Consider the following 14502-nt stretch of genomic DNA (forward strand, 5'->3'; position numbering starts at 1 on the left):
GGCAGCCTCCCCTTTCTCAGACTATCGCAGAGGACACTCAAAAGATCCTCACCAATCACAGACCAGAGAGATTTATAAAAATCAACCGGGAGACCGTCTATCCCAGGCGCCTTCCCACTCTGCATGCTCTGCAACGCTTGTAGCAGCTCTTGGCCTGTGCTTCCAGCTCTGCGCCATCCTCAGCTGAGACTCTAGGGAGGCCCTCAAAGAAGGACTGTGCCACCTCCGGCTCTTCTAGGTACTCAGTTCTATAGAGCTCTTTGTAAAAACCAACCGCACACTGACGGAGGTCGGCTGTCTCATGCAGCATCTGCCCAGTGTCTGACCTCAGAGAGTGTAGCAGCCTCTTTTGGCCATTCTTGCTCTCCAAACCAAAGAAAAAGTGAGACGGAACATCCATCTGGACCACGTTTTGAAAACGGGATCTAACCAGAGCACCCCTAGCAGAGATACCCAGCAGGTCAGACAGAGCTGATTTTTTCCTTTTGAAAACTTCAATATGTTCTCTTTCTCCAGTGGAGCCTGCCAACTCCTGCATCTCCATCACTTCTCTCTCCAGAGCTCTCATAGATCTGGCCATGTCTCTTGTAACATTGAGAGTGTACTGTAGGCAAAGCTGTTTTATATGTATTTTACCTACATCCCACCACTGTTGCAGTGAACTAAAGTCACGTTTAGTTTGCCTATAGTCAGCCCAAAAATAACTAAAAGCATCCTTAAAACCATTGTCAGACAACAGAGAGACATTAAAGTGCCAATATGCACTTTTACACTTTACATTTCTTATAAAAATGGAACACTGGACAAGGGAGTGGTCAGATAAACCCACCGGACTTATGGAACAGCTTGTGACCACACTCATGTGATGTTCAAAACAATACAAACGATCAAGCCTGGCTAACGATAAATAATTATCTCTGGAATGAGCCTAGGTATACTGCCGCTGATTAATGTGGAGATATCTCCAAATATCACACAGTTCAATGGTTTCAACCAGTCGTATAAGACAGGCTTTAGAAGCCGCATGCGGCTCCTGATGATTCCTGTCTAACACGGGATCTTCAGTGCAGTTAAAATCACCACCCACAAACAGATACTCCTCACTACTACAAGCACTAAGAGTATTTTTTAATTTATCCAAAAACAATAACCGTTGGAGCGTATACATTTACAAAACACATCTTTACATTTTCAAATACAGCACAGAGTTTAAGCAACCTGCCTGGAATGATCTCATCAACAACACATGAAGCAGGTAGAAAATGCCTAGAAAAAAGAATGCCAACTCCCCCACTGCTACTACTCTTATGACTGAAGAAAGCCCCCCCCCCCACTCCCTCTTCCAGTCAGATTCATTTTCAACCGTGCTATGAGTTTCCTGAAGAAAAGTAACATTTAGCTTCTTGCCCCTGATCAGGCTGTACAGAGCAGCTCTCTTGCCATCTTCTCGACTGTATGTAAATATAAGTCACACCCAGCGTCTAACATATACAGGCAGAGAAACACAGACCAAACTTGCTTTTGCTAAGAGTTCATGGAAACTAATTCACAAACAAGTATCTATTAATCAACTGTTTAGTATCAAAATGTAAGCCAAGAGTAAAACTGTGATAATATTAGAAGTGTGTAAATTTATATACACGGGAGATACCTCTTATAAAATGTTTATTGGAACATGCCTCATCAAGAAGGCCACACCGACGGGGGCCATGAGCCCCCCCCTCTGATGCAGGAACAGGCCGACACCCACCCAGGAGATCGATTGGGGACAGCCCCCACAGAAGAACCAACCGGATTGGACCAAACGTATTATTAAAATGTGCTACTATTGGTGGGAAATTATAGTATTTAAGAGCAAAACAGTGTTAATTCAGGAGCCCAGACACCCCAGAGTTCTGCGGCTCCCGCCCCCACCAGAGAATGCTGTCTGCTGATTTTTCATGTAAGTAAGCTGGATGGAGGAGTCACTGTTTGTGATATATAGATTTAGATGCTTATCTTAAAAACCAGGCTTACTCAGGTGTAAAATGCTTACAGTAGATTCTCTATTTTCATTGATGTTAACAATGACAGTTGTATGTACATGTTGGGGTTTGAGATGCAAACCTTGTTGATCCTTTGTACAAGACAAACATGTTAACACTTTAATCGCCGAAAACGCTGGAACTCGTCTTTCCCCGCCATGCTCATTCTGCCGAAGACGCCGTAACACGTCTTTGATATCAATATTTCAAAAATCTGTGATCGAAATCATATTTCCTGCTGAGCTCCACTCAACTTTCTAACGGTTCAAGAGCGCCATCTGGTGGCCGATCGGCAGATCGCCCAACAGGAAGTGACGCGCCAAACAGGAAGTGCTCACCCATATTCTGTCCGGGCACTCGCGATCGTTAGCAGGACTCCATGTTGACACAGTGAACACCGATCGGTGCAAATAACTCGATAAACAAGATGATTTGCACGTATATACTATTATACAACCTGGAAATGGATCGGACATTTCGACATCCCATAATAGAAAAAAATCTGTTCCACGCTCATCGTCCAACGGCGAGAGGAAGCTACGGTGAGTTTCAGCGTTATTTTCTAATGTATTCTATACTAACTGCTCTGATGATCATATGACCCACACTAGATGAATGATATAACGTTGCCCACGGAATTATAAACGACCCCCGCCCATCCGGTCAACATCAGATAATACGTAGTAACTTCTAGAAGTACCTCCAGTTGAAATTTTTTATCTGGCACCGATCGCTATCAAACTGTATACAATCATCAATATAATGCATTTGGGGCTATAAATCAAGTTCTGGAGAAAGCTGCAGAAAACGATAAAAAAAAAAACTTCTTCACAAAAAAGACAAAGACCCCACTGAATGCGGTAGTTACCGTCCTTTAAGCCTCCTCGGAACCGATGTCAAACTGTACTCTAAGATATTAGCCATCAGATTGCAAAAGCATATGACGTCTTTAGTTCATACGGACCAAACAGGCTTCATAAAAGGTCGCCTGATCAATGATAACATAAGGCGAATACTGCACGTACTAGATACAGACAAAGAGGACATCACACCTAAGGCGATACTATCCCTGGATGCTATGAAAGCATTTGACAGGTTGGAATGGTCGTTTCTATGGGCAGTATTGGAAAGGATGGGGTTAGGAAAAGGTTTCATTGATATGATTAAAGTACTATACAAGGACCCATCGGCCATGATTACAACAGGCACAATCATCTCCAAAATCTTTCCGGTATCACGCTCTGCCAGACAGGGTTGCCCTCTTAGTCCCGGACTATTCAATTTATCATTAGAGCCTTTAGCACAATATATAAGACAATCCCAATCCATAGAACCAATCGTAATCAAGGGCACACAACAAAAAATTAGTTTATATGCGGACGACGTAATATTGTTCATGCAAAACCCCAACACCACATTGCCTCATCTGCTCAAGTTGATTGAGAACTTTGGTGATCTATCGGGATTTAAGATAAATTGGCCGAAGTCGGCTTTCCTTCCACTTAACACCCCTGCAAAAAAAGGTATAACCCTCCCAGGTGCGATACCGATGGTAAAACATTTCAGATGCTTGGGAGTGGAAATATTCCCCACCATAAGACAAACGGTGAAGCACAATTACACAAAAATACAGAACAAAATCAAGGACGACCTGGACAGGTGGGCAAAACTTAAAAACTCAGTACAGGCAAGGGTATCAATAGTTAAGATGGATGTATTACCAAGAATCAATTTCTTCAGCTCAATGCTTCCGTTACCTCCTCCAGAGGGCTACTGGAAAAGATTACAAACCTCCACATACAAATTTATTTGGAATAACAAACCGCCTCGCATAAAAAGATCCACCGCACAGAGAAGTAAAGCAGACGGTGGCATGGCAGTCCCAGATTTTTTACAATATTTTAATGCCTTCACATTAAGACCATTGAAGAAGATATGGTTTGACCCCGAGGCTTTGGTATCTTGGAGAGAATTAGAAGAAAACATAGTAGCCCCACAGAGATTGAAAGACATAGCATACACTAAACTTTCAATCAAGCATTGTGAGCGAGAATTTGGCCCAATAATAACCCATGCAATCAGGACATGGCGGGAAACTCAAAGGAAATTTCCTAACAATCAAGTATGGCATAATCACACTCCCATATTCAATAACAATGCTCTCTTAATGGGAAAACGACCTATAAGATTCCCTGTATGGGAAGAAAGAGGCATACACTCATTAGGGGATATTTTTAATAACAAGGGCCTCTGTAGTTATGTCGAAATATGCATAAAGTTTAACCTCACCGAGTCCACATGGCTTTTTTACATACAGTTAAAACTTTGTATGAGATCTCACGGTGTTCCATTACACATACCAATTGAACACCACAGATACCACAAATTTTTCTATGACAGAAATACATTGGGAGGTTTTGTATCAGGTTTTTATTCACAATTACTAACGTCCTCGTACGAAACCCTTCAACTAGACAATGTCTGGAGGAGGGATATACCAGACCTGGAAAATGACTTTGATTGGCAAGGAGCCTGGGCAAATGTCCGACTTACATCAAGGAACCCGGATCATCAACAAATCAATCTGAACTATATTCACAGGACATACTTGACTCCTATAAGGCTGTGCAAAATGGGGCTTATACAAAACTCCAAATGCTCCCAATGTACAAATGGGGACGAAGGAACATTTATGCACATGTATTGGGACTGCCCACCAGTTAAGGCATTCTGGGAAGATGTGTCCCAACAATTATCAATACTCGTATTTTGGAATATACCTGTACACCCCGCGGTATTGCTATTGAATGATGTTTTTGAGTTTGCAGTGAACCCACAACTAAAAAGATTGGTTTTATCGGGTATCACAGTAGCTAAAAAACTGATTGCATCACGTTGGTTTCAACCGGAAAAAATGTGCCGGAAAGTGTGGTTTCTTACATATCTTGATGTGATATATCAAGAAATATCAACAGCAAGAATTCTAGGGCTCAATGAATCCAAAATGTTAATGTGGTTAGAAGTGGTGGAGAGAATAAAAGCTAGCCTATAATGGTGATGTCTGGTTAGGAGTGAGGGATAATAGAGGTACTATCCAAGAGGGGGTCCGGGAGGGGGGGATTTGAGCTGGAGCATATGTGTGTAGGGTTTTAGAAAATAGGTATTCGGGGTATATTATATACTAACATTTATATAATTGTAACTTCGCTGGATATACACGGTATACGGTTAAAATGTTATTATTGACTATTTTTGTTTTATCCTGTTTCTGTACTTGCATATATTTTAACCACCTTTACTGAAAGTTTCATTATACATTGTGTGTTGAGTACTGACTTTTAATAAGTTTTGTTTTGCAATAATAAAAAAATTTAAAAAAAAAAAAGAAAACGATAAAAACATACTTATACTTTAGACCGTATTTTGCTACACCCTGAACAATAGATATAGGACATTGAATGGGCCATAATAATGTCAATTTAGCAATACAATTTAAAAAGTTATAGCCCTGCAAATAAGGGGAACTTCTCCATAGACAAATAGAGATGGCGAGGGATGGTAAATTATGAATTTAACCATGGCGATCAAAGTGTTAATGTACTCTGATAATCCTTGTATGTGAAAAGCAACTTTCTAATTCACTCTGAGCCGCCGAGGCAAATAAATGGGTTTGAACTATAGTTCTTCTTTTGCCTGGCCTAAACAGTTATTTTCTCTATCAGTAGAGAAAGACCATTTGAATCATTGATGACCTTCTTTCCTCCTTCCAGATAGCAATCTCATTGTACTGTAAAATAACCTTAGATATTCATTAAGAATATACCACAGAAATGGTGCCGTTTTAAGACCCGTTCTGATTTGTTCACAAGTGGGCAAGCAGTAAAAAAAGAGCCAGGGATTGGGGTTTTACAGTGCAGGGTGGTTACTGTCTGGGAGGAGAGGAATGGAGCAGCCACCAGTTGGGGCCAGTGCGTGAATGTTGTTTAGCGTACAGGGGGGTGGGGCGGTAACGCAGGGATGAGTTCTATTGTGTATTAAGTTTAGGCCGCGGCTCTCAGGATGAGATGTATTGTGTTGGCGAGGACCAGGAGAGTCGGAGAGGGCAATGATCGGCTCTGGCCTCGGCTGTACAGGCTGATTCTGAATGTGGGCGCAGAATAGGGTATAAGGTGCTTGGTTAATTTAATCTAGGTATTGGTAGCATCACTTTAGTGTGGGTTAGTGGTAAAGAATCGCACTAAAAAGTGAGCGGTTGCATGGCGTTTGATATCTCGTCGTTGAGTTTACGGCGTTAGTCATACGTGGATGTGATGAGAACATTGTGAAGTGACTAAGCTGGGCGGCGTTCACAAATGTTAGATTTGCTGGAAGGTCTGAAATTGTGCAGGGCTACTAGCAAATCATAGGTGTGTTGTAACATTTCGAACCTCTGTCTACGGATCAGAAACGAATGAGCTCCCGTGCCTGATGGCTGCCGCGTTAATAGAAGGGGCATGCTTGGATATATCCCGGAAATCTATCTTTAGCTGTGCTCAAGGCGAGTAAGAGAGATGGTGGAGGTAGGAAAGTGAATATTAAACCTTTTGTTGGGCGATGGACAGTATAGACTAGGGATAGTGGGGTGCCGAGGGGCGCGATACTAGTTTTAATCAAGTAGCCGCCGCGCTCACGAATAACGGGGAAGTATGAAACGTTATGTAGTCAATAAGTGTGTGTTGAGTATTTTAGCGAGACACCAAAAGCAGACTGTGTGGCTATGATGCAACTTTCGACTCTAGCTTGCCCCTTGTGTTCAAGCCAGGGGAGGGGATGGACAATTTCTGGCTGCCTGTGAGCACAGGGAGTTTTAAAAAAGAGAATGAATTCTACAAAATCCTACAGAAAGGCCTGCTATATTGAGATGTTTTATTCGGTTATTGTGAGTCGCGTTGGGAAATAGTACTTAAATGGCCGGCCGGCTGAGAGGAGTAAAAAGGAGGAAATATTGTTGTTGCTGTTGGACGTTTGAATGAAAAAGGTGAGCACTTATGAATGGGAGATTGTGTGTAAACATGTTAGCTGGGGTTTAGTACTTATGAATGACTGCGTGTATGATTTTACAAGGGTACTGTTATATAGTTCTCATGGGGGATGCGTGTGTAATTTTTATCCGTCCGGGTAGCGTTGAAACTGAATGGATGCGCGGATCTTGAACCTCACATCAGGCTGGCTAGCTACTTAGCTGGTATGAGCGTTTAGGGGGATAACGCCATGATAAAGGCTTGTGCAATGTTATGATTAGGAGCGGTGTGGTGACGGGGAATTATGGGATATAGGTGAGTGGAGCGATTTCTTAATAACAACGTTGATCGAGAGTTGTTTGCACAAGTAGGACGCTTCGGTTGTAATATTGTATGGCCCTGGGTGAGGAACGGAGAGCTGGCTATCAGAGCTAAGCTAAAGCTAACAGGGCTATTGGGCTAAACTGTGCTAACAATGCTGAGGGGCAGGGTACGGATGATTCTTTTCATGTTGTATGAACGTACGTTATTATATTTTGTACTGCGTGTGACGTAGGATTGCGTTGTACTGGAGACAGTTGACATTGTTTTGTGTAGAGTCTGTAGCATTATGCAACTTGTGACCGCCAGCGGAGGGATAGCAGAGCACGACTTCCGTATTGACAGGAAGCGTCGTAGTGGCCATTTTGGACAGGAAGTGCCGTAGCGGCCATTGTTGGACACGTGATCGGATTTTTGGCAGGAAGCCCCGTAGCGACCATTTTAGTTGTAGTTTTTTATCGTCTTGTTCCGTTGTCTAATGGCGGAGGAGATAAATGTGTGCAGCTCTGGTAAACGAGATTGGTAAGTGGTTTGTATTTTTGCTTTGTGTTGTAAACAATGATCTGGGAGTGGTTTTGGTGGTGTTACTACAAGTTTTGTGTAGCAAAACAGAGGAGATGTAACATGTATGATGATTAGATTATGGGAGATAGTCAATGAGGGGAGGAATTCTATAAGGGTGTAGGCTCAAGTTTCAAGTTTCAAGTTTCTTTAATAGTTGTCATACAGAAGTACAGAATACTTTCATACAAAATGCTTCTTACTGTTACGCTCCAGAGACTGTGCTAGACAAGATAGTATCAAATAACATAGTATAGCATGTAATTTAGAAGAAGAAAATGAGGTCACAGTGTTCGGTATAGACATATGTACAATGTTCTGAGTTACCATATAATATACAATACTATGCAGTGTACTAATGTACAGTACTATATAGTGCAAAGCAGAAATGGGATGAGGTACAGTTTAGGTACAATTTACAGTAAGGTGTACGAGTTGTAGTGCAATCCTTCATCAATAAATATAAAGTGTGGGGAGTGGGTGCTACAGTGTGTTTGTTTAAAGTGGGTGTGTGCTATAAAGTGTGTGGAGTGGGTGCTACAGTGTGTCTGTTTAAAGTGAGTGTGTGCGTGTGGATGTGTGTGCTATGTGCGTTTGGTGGTTGTTGTTGTGTAGTGTTCATTGTTCGTTTAGCAGTCTGATGGCCTGGGGATAGAAGCTTCTTCTGAGTCTTTCTGTGCTCGCCTTGAGACTCCGGTATCGCTTGCCTGACCGCAGCAGTTCAAAGAGGCAGTTGTTCGGGTGACTGGAGTCTTTAATGATTCTCTTAGCCTTGCCCTTGCAACGCTTGTTGTAAATGTTCTGGAGGGTGGGGAGCCCCCCTCCAATTGTGCGTTCGGCTGAACGTATCACTCTTTGTAGTCTGCTTCGGTCTTGTGCAGTGCTATTCCCAAACCAGGAGGTGATGTTGCCAGTCAAGATGCTCTCTATTGTACATGAGTAGAAGTTCTTAAGGATCTTCTGACTGACTTGGAACTTCCTTAGGCGCCTGAGGAAGTAGAGGCGTTGTCGTGCCTTCTTCACAACACTGTCAATGTGTGTGGTCCATGTCAAGTCCTCGGATATGTAGGCTCCGAGGTACTTAAAGCTGTTGACTCTCTCAACCGGTGCCCCGTCGATGCTGAGGGGGCTGTAGTCCTTGACCCCCGACCTCCTGAAGTCCACAATCATCTCCTTTGTTTTGCTGACGTTCAGGGAGAGGCTGTTTTCCTGGCACCATCCCGCCAGGACCTTGACCTCTTCCAGGTAGGCCCTCTCGTCGTTGGCAGAGATCAGGCCCACCACCACTGTGTCGTCAGCAAATTTGATGATTGTATTGCTACTCCGCTGAGCCACACAGTCGTGTGTGTACAGGGAGTAGAGGAGGGGACTCAGAACACAGCCCTGGGGGGCCCCTATGTTGAGGGTGATGGATGAGGAGGTGCAGTTGCCTGCTCTCACCACCTGGGGTCTGCCAGTCAGGAAGTCCAAGACCCACTGGCAGAGGTCATAGTTCAAGCCCAGGTCCCTGAGCTTGGCTATGAGTATGGAGGGGACTATGGTATTGAATGCCGAGCTGTAGTCGATGAATAGCATTCTCACATAGTTCCCCTTCCTCTTGTCCAGGTGTGATGCTGCTGTGTGCAGCACATGGGCTATGGCGTCCTCCGTGGACCTGTTGGGGCGGTATGCAAATTGCAGGGGGTCCATGTTGATGGGGAGGGAGGAGCAGATGTAGCCCTTTACTAGCTTCTCAAAGCACTTCATGGCTATGGAGGTGAGAGCTACAGGGCGGTAGTCGTTGAGGCAAGCAGGCTTGGATTTTTTGGGTACAGGGATAATAGTGGACTTCTTCAGGCAGGTGGGGATGACAGTAAGAAGCATTTTGTATAAAAGTATTCTGTACTTCTGTATGACAACTATTAAAGAAACTTGAACTTGAGTTGAGTGGCGTGTGAGTGCGTGTCTGAGTGGTTTATTTTTTATTTTAAAAGCGGTGGTAATTTTTTTTTATTACTTTAATTTGATTTTAATTCTTTTAAATGTCTTAGGAGTTAACAGCCACTGATGATTAATCAGTATATAATGGATGAGCGATTGGATTTAAATTTTTTGGTTTCTTTTCTATTTTTAATCTGTAATTTTCTGGACTGAAAGGTGTTTGAATGGAGCCTGTAGAGGTGTCAAGTCACAAGGACATGTTTGAATGGAACGGTTGTGTGATGATGATGAGTGAAAAGGATGAGGGCATGTGGTGTTTGAAGCTTGTTGTTTTTATTCCTTTGGTGTTTTTGAATATGCGTGGATATTTCATGTGTGTGGAGGCCACAACAGAGTGGTGTTTGTTTATTGAAGTGTGTGGCTTTGTTTAATTTTTTTCTTTTGTGTTTAAATCTATTTTTTCATGATCTGGTGCGAGAGAACTGGTGAAAGCTGAGATACGTCGGAACAGGATGTCAGATGAGCTAAGTAGTTCCGTCACATTTGCGTATGGATTATCAATGGCTCCTCTTACAAGTATGCTGATATATTGTGTGCTTTTGCAGTGGCAGCCCCAAAGCTCTGGAATGAGCTGCCACTGCATGTTAGGCAGGCCCCCACTCTGCAGGTGTTTAAATCACGCCTCAAAACACATTTATTTGCTCTGGCTTTTGTTCTTTAAACCGTCTTTGAGAGACTGGCCTTTTTATGTGACACATTGTACTGTTTTTATTGTGTGCTTTTATTCAAGTTTTTTATGTTCTATGTTTTATTTTATGTTTGTGGACTTGTACAGCACTTTGGTCAACTTTGTTGTTTTAAATGTGCTTTATAAATAAAGTGGATTGGATTGGATTGGACGCGTCAGGCGCAGGAACCTACAGGACGCGTCAGGAGCAGGAACCTACAGGACCCGTCAGGCGCAGGAACCTACAGGACCCGTCAGGAGCAGGAACCTACAGGACCCGTCAGGAGCAGGAACCTACAGGACGCGTCAGGAGCAGGAACCTACAGGACCCGTCAGGCGCAGGAACCTACAGGACGCGTCAGGAGCAGGAACCTACAGGACGCGTCAGGCGCAGGAACCTACAGGACGCGTCAGGAGCAGGAACCTACAGGACCCGTCAGGAGCAGGAACCTACAGGACGCGTCAGGAGCAGGAACCTACAGGACGCGTCAGGAGCAGGAACCTACAGGACGCGTCAGGAGCAGGAACCTACAGGACCCGTCAGGAGCAGGAACCTACAGGACCCGTCAGGAGCAGGAACCTACAGGACCCCTCAGGAGCAGGAACCTACAGGAACCGTCACGCATGTGTGTGTGATTCATCCATTGTCTCATGAACAGATACAAATAAAAGAGGACAGGGCAGCAGACCACTCCCAAGAAGAACACCTCCGACATGGCAGACCCCTCCCGAGAAGAACACCTCCAACATGGCAGACCACTCCCCAGAGGAACACCTCCAACATGGCAGACCACTCCCCAGAGGAACACCTCCAACATGGCAGACCACTCCCCAGAGGAACACCTCCAACATGGCAGACCCCTCCCCAGAAGAACACCTCAAACATGGCAGACCACTCCCCAGAGGAACACCTCAAACATGGCAGACCCCTCTCCAGAGGAACACCTCCAACATGGCAGACCCCTCTCCATAGGAACACCTCCAACATGGCAGACCACTCCCCAGAGGAACACCTCCAACATGGCAGACCACTCCCCAGAGGAACACCTCAAACATGGCAGACCCCTCTCCAGAGGAACACCTCCAACATGGCAGACCCCTCTCCATAGGAACACCTCCAACATGGCAGACCACTCCCCAGAGGAACACCTCCAACATGGCAGACCACTCCCCAGAGGAACACCTCCAACATGGCAGACCACACCCCAGAGGAACACCTCCAACATGGCAGACCACTCCCCAGAGGAACACCTCCAACATGGCAGACCACTCCCCAGAGGAACACCTCCAACATGGCAGACGCCCCGGGTGCTTCTTCTCCTTCTTCTCTCTCATTCTCCTATTGTCTTCTGCCTCCGTGCCTATAGTGCGCAGGGCTCGTAACCAAAAGTATTAATAGGGAATATCATAGCGGCATATATATATTCCATATTTCAGCATAATCCTGTGACTGCAGGCGGAGCTGCCCGCTCCTCTGAGCCCAATTATAACGTGTGTTCAGTCAGCAGCCAGGCTCTGTTCCAGAGCCGACCGCATGCAGCCTGCCACCAGCCAGCCAAGCCCCTCTCATCCTCCTCTCATCTCACACTGGTCCCCACAGGACACGCACGCACGCACGCACGCACGCACGCACGCACGCACGCGCACACACACACACACACACACACACACACACACACACACACACACACACAGTATATGCATGGGTGCACTGCACACGTGTACACATGCACACATACACACATAAAGTGGGCCATTTGTTCAAATTGAACAGGGGAGGGCATGTTGGCAAGGTGGGTTTCTGTTTACCCAGTGACGTTTTTCCATAGAATGTATAATTAACTATAAGGATGTGTTTAATAACGCCTGTTAACAGGGAGAACGCCACCTCCTCTGCATGTACACACTGGCTCACCCTGCAGACTCTCTCTCTCTCTCTCTCTCTCTCTCTCTCTCTCTCTCTCTCTCTCTCTCTCTCTCTCTCTCTCTCTCTCTCTCTCTCTCTTTCTCTTCTCTCTCTCTCTCTCTCTCTCTCTCTCTCTCTCTCTCTCTCTCTCTCTCTCTCTCTCTCTCTTCTCTCTCTCTCTCTCTCTCTCTCTCTCTCTCTCTCTCTCTCTCTCTCTCTCTCTCTCTCTCTCTGTCTCCATGTCTCTCTCTCTCTCTCCCTCGCTCTCTCGCTCTCTCTTTCTCTCTCTATGTCTCTCTCTCCCTATCCTCTCTATCAATCTCGTTCCTTCTCTTTCTCCTTCCCTCTCTCTCCCTGTGTGAGGAAAAGGGGTTCTTGTGGAGCCCAATAGCGAACACAGGAGGAGAGAGAATGGAGCGGTTTAGGGTGTTTTAATAGTTCCCCCCAAACAGACAAGTAACAACTGTAAGAATGTTCAACAGTCGGGGATGAATGTTCTTGGGGGGGTAGCACAGGGGTACTCCTTGGGCAGTACGAGATGGTCCTTGAGTAGGTGCACTCCTCGTGCAGTATGAGAGGATGGGAGACACTGGTTGTGTCGGGGTTGATAGCAGGAACTCCGTAGTCAAGCACCAGGGGGTGCAGACGGGCACGCTGGAACGGAGGACCTGGTTGACACTGGAACGGATGTCCTTGGGCACAAGAGAGGGAGGTTAGAACAGGGAATTCAACAAGAGCGGGTAGCAGAGCTTCAGGTCGAGACGTCGTACCTGGTAAGGCAGTTTACACTGTGACACAGGATGACTGGATCTGCCAGGTGATATAGAGCCTGCCTGATGAGGTGATCCCTTGGAGCTGCGCTGATTGCTCCTCATCTGGCAGGCTTGAGTCCTGATCATGACACCCTTTCCTACCCTCTGTCTGTCTATCTATCTATCTATCTATCTATCTATCTATCTATCTGTCTGTCTATCTATCTATCTATCTATCTATCTATCTATCTATCTATCTATCTATCTATCTATCTATCTATCTATCTATCTATCTATCTATCTATCTATCTATCTATCTATCTATCTATCTATCTGTCTATCTGTCTGTCTGTCTGTCTGTCTGTCTGTCTGTCTGTCTGTCTGTCTGTCTGTCTGTCTGTCTGTCTGTCTGTCTGTCTGTCTGTCTGTCTGTCTGTCTGTCTGTCTGTCTGTCTGCCTGCCTGCCTGCCTGCCTGCCTGTCTGTCTGTCTGTCTGTCTGTCTGCCTGCCTGCCTGCCTGCTGCCTGCCTGCCTGCCTGCCTGCCTGCCTGCCTGCCCTGCCTGCCTGCCTGCCTGTCTGTCTGTCTGTCTGTCTGTCTGTCTGTCTGTCTGTCTGTCTGTCTGACTCTCTCTCTCTCTGTAATAATACAGACTGTTTGAAAAAGCTGTTTCCTCCAACTCTTGCTACCATACCTCCCTCTCTCTCACACACATGATTGCTCGTCCTCCCTCCCTCCTTCCCTCCAGATTATTCAGCCTCCGTCTAAGGAGAGAACACTTCAGACCAAAGGTTGTGTGAAAGGTCACATCTTATTTTATCCATATTTTCACAAAGAAGAAGAGATATGAGTCTAAAAGGGTTGAACCAAACTGCAAATAAACATCATTGTGTTCCACCTCCCTCAGACTTGTGCTTTTTCTCCTCTCTCTCTCTTACAGTAACCTCCTCCTCTCCTTGACACCTTCCTCTCTTCTCCTCTCCTCCTCCTCCTCCTCTCCTCCTCCTCCTCCTCCTCCTCCTCCTCCTCTTCCTCCTCCACACATGCTGTCCTTCCTCTCCTCTCCTCGTCTTCCCTCTCTCCTGCCATCCTCCTCCTCCTCCTCCTCCACACATGCTGTCCTTCCTCTCCTCTCCTCGTCTTTCCTCTCTCCTGCCCTCCTCCTCCTCCTCCAGGTGTGCTTGTGTTAATGAACCATCTGTTCAGCCCCTGAGGTCGCACAGCAGTCACTGGACCCTGGAGGCAAAGCCACTCCTTAACCTCTCTCTCTCTCTCTCCCTCTCTCCCTCTCT

This window comes from Notolepis coatsorum (genome assembly GCF_963971535.1).
Source record: "Notolepis coatsorum genome assembly, chromosome: 20".
In the NCBI taxonomy this organism is placed as follows: Eukaryota; Metazoa; Chordata; class Actinopteri; order Aulopiformes; family Paralepididae; genus Notolepis; species Notolepis coatsorum.